The sequence below is a fragment of the Magnolia sinica genome, chromosome 19, assembly GCF_029962835.1.
Source record: "Magnolia sinica isolate HGM2019 chromosome 19, MsV1, whole genome shotgun sequence".
Taxonomy (NCBI): Eukaryota; Viridiplantae; Streptophyta; class Magnoliopsida; order Magnoliales; family Magnoliaceae; genus Magnolia; species Magnolia sinica.
This window is the reverse complement of record NC_080591.1, coordinates 63,368,841-63,372,271: the sequence shown is the minus strand read 5'-3', so window position 1 is coordinate 63,372,271 and position 3,431 is coordinate 63,368,841. Positions and strand designations below refer to the sequence as shown.

General features: G+C 34.9%; 1 non-coding gene across 1 annotated transcript; it reads right to left on the bottom strand.

The window, feature by feature from the left end:
* Positions 1-3,026: 3,026 nt before the first annotated feature.
* Positions 3,027-3,133, bottom strand: LOC131235898 (small nucleolar RNA R71). Its single transcript, XR_009166413.1, has one exon. It is a non-coding gene; the product is annotated as a small nucleolar RNA R71 (small nucleolar RNA).
* Positions 3,134-3,431: the final 298 nt, after the last annotated feature.

Genomic DNA, 3,431 nt, shown 5'->3' with positions numbered 1-3,431 from the left:
CACTAATAATTAAGGTTTTCTCAGGTTCACCTTAAAACCTGTATAGCTATGTTTTTAAATGGGCTATCACAATCAAAATCCCACGCTGAGATTTTCTCTAGCTAGCTCAGTCAAAACCAATACAGAGATTTTTTGGATATCTCAAGAAACCAAAAATGAATAAAGAATACTTATCTTCTTCTAAAGATGCTCTTTGATGCTGTCCATAGAACCGCTTCGCTTGATATAGAGATATTCAATGTCCAATAACACAATCAAGGGTTCTAGGTTCTAAAGTGATTTTAAATAAACTCAAAACTTGGGCTACTTGTTTGAATTCCTTTGATATCACAAAGAAGAGTATGAACTCCCTTTAAAACATCAGGTTTATAAAAGAGAGATCAAGGAATTACAAAAAAAAGCTATTAAAAAGATCTAAAATTACCATGTTATAGCTTGAAAATGATGGGGACTTTTTCTCTCTCAAACCAAAGGCTTTTTATGGCTTTAATTAATGAATTAGAATGAGAAAAGACCTCTAATTATAGGCTAAGAATCAGTTGCTTTGACTGGTCTAAGGTCTCCTTCGATTAGTCAAAGAATAAACCAAATTTCAAATTTTGGGCGTGATCAGATAAAACCGTCCTTCAACTGGTCGAAGGGTTTGCTCGACTGGTCAAGTGGCCTATTCGAGTGGTGTTGAGGGTCAAATATTGCATATTAACCCCCATTTATATGTTGGTTTTATGAACATGATAAAACTTAATATTTTATTTTACTCATGTTTGTGTTTCAAGGTGAATTTAAGAGCTTAGATTGAAAACAGTGCAAAAAGCGTGGATTTAATGCTCAAGAATCACCAAGTCAAGAGATGCATCTTAGGAGACTAAGATTGAAGAATTTACATGCCAAAGATCCAAAAAAACCAAGTGATGAAGGAATTGAATCAAAAAATTGAAGTGAAGAAAAGAAAAGCCTGAAAATTGTCCTGAAAATAGATTCTGGGGCCAGAAAAGTCTAGTTTTGGAAAAATGCCAGAATTGCCTTCGATATATCGAAGACTTGTAGACAGTATTGAAGGACATATCAACAAACCTTCGATAACATCAAGAAATTCATGATTCTAGACCAATCTTGGATATGTTAAAGACTATTTGATAATATCGAATGACATATCGAAGACACTTCGATAGCATCGAAACTACGTAAATTTGAGGCGGTTTCTAGACTTTTCCAAGTCGGTGCGAAAGGAGGTCCTGCAAAACTATAAATAGGATTCTCCAAGGCACTCCTAGGCATCATCCAGGGTTTGAGGAGTGGAGCAAAAGCATGGAGAAGTCGTCACGAAGAGTTTTTATTCTTTTTCCTTGGTTGTTTTTATGCTTTTCTTAAGAGATTCTAGTTCAATCATGTCTATGGTTGGCTAAACCTCTTAGCTAGGGCTAAGAGGTGAAGCTTATAGTGTGATGAGATGTTTTTATTGCTTTGATTCATGTTTATGATGAACTTACTTTGATCATAGTTTGATATTTAAGGAATACTTTCAGTTTTTAATGGTTTATTGTGACTCAATTTACAGTAGATCTGTAATACCTTTAAGTATCTTCTTTGAATATTTTGAGATTATGGGATTGGTAAATCCTGTTGTTTGCCATTGTCTCATGGGCATGGTTTGGTGATGGAATCCTTGCCAATTATCATAATTCTCCTCTTTTGAGAATTAGGTTAAAGGAAGTTCAGAAAGATCTTAATTGTTATATCTTCTAACTGGATAAGATAGGACTCTGATTTTAGTTGTGTCCTTGAATCAAGTAATAGATTTCCCTAATCTCTATACGTGGATCCTTGGAAACCCTAGTTCCCACCTTAGAATTCTTAATTTTAATCACTTTAATCACAATTACTCTCTCAATCACTTCGGAATTAGTTTTACATCTTTTTCTAGTTTCTTTTCGAATACTCATGAGATTAGTCCCTATGGATTCGACCTCGGTCTTACCGAGATTATTACTACATCACAACCCTACACTTGGGGTTGTGAACAAGTTTTTGCCGCTGTTGCCGGGGATTAACGGTTGCGTTTTTCTGAGATTGACTAGTTTTGGAATTAGGTTATGATTAAGTTTTTTTTTTTAAAAAAAATTTTAAGATTAGGATTTTTTTGAATTATTTTAGAAACTAATTTAACTTTCCTATTTTGTAGGATCCTAATATAGAAACTTCTAATTTGGTAATCTCTTTCTAAATTTTCTTTCTTTCTTAGGGTTTGTTTTCTGTTTTTAAAAACTTTCTAATTCTAGGATTTCCTTTTTAGAAATTGATTTATTTTGTTTTGTTTTGCAGGATCTTAAATTATGAACCTCCAATTTGGTAACTTCTTTCTAATTCTCTCCCTCTTTCTAATTTTAGATTTTTATTTCCCTTCTTTCTTTTAAGTTTAGGTTAGAATCTGAAATTGAGGGTTGAGAGTGTTTCATGCCCAAGTGGGTCTGTGACAACACTCAACTTCTTTTGAGTGAAGGAGGATTAGTTGAGGGGTTATCTATCCATCACAGGATTAGACATCACTCGAGATCCTCATAGTTAATTGAGGTTATGATTGCAAATCAACTGGTCAATGAACCGGAAAGACAACCTCAACCTTGGTAAAGGAAGTCCAAGATGAGAATTTGGTGCATCAAGCACCCCTGCCTCGTACTTTGTGAGACTATTTACAATTGGCGGGGGTGAGCACGCCCTTATGCACGGTTTTTCCAGAAAATACAGGACATATGGATATTAAGTGAGGGGTGATCTAACTCCTTCAAAAATTTCATGGACTTGAATCTGAAAGTCCATATATACACTTGAAAGAGTTTGACGAGATTATAGCCACTTTATATTTTCCTAACGTGTCTGAGGACAGGATCAGACTAAAACTCTTTCCCTTTTATTTAAAAGAGAAGGCTAAGATGTTATTGCATTCACTACGTCCCCGATCGATTGGCACATAGAATGACATGATGAGGGAGTTTATAAAGAAATTTTTTTCACATCATAAAACGAACACCCTTAGAAAGTCAATCATGAACTTCGCCCAAAACGAGTATGAAATATTCTTCTAATGTTGGGAGTGATTCAAGGATCTTATCAGTTCATGCCCACAACACGGTTTTGAAACGTGGCGCTTTACATACTTTTCTATAATGGTATGACATCTTCGATGTGCCAATAGGTTGAGACAATGTGCAATGGGGAATTAATGAATAAAAATGTCGATGATGTGTGTGACTACTTGGATAGACTTGCTAAAAGCGCAAAATCATGGGACACATACCCAAAATCAAGTACCACTTTTAGGCCCACTCAATCAAAGAAAAGGGTAGATTATACCTTAGGAAAGAGGATGATGATATCAATGCTAAAGTGGCTAATTTCATAAGGAAATTTGAGGCCATGGAACTAAAGAATGA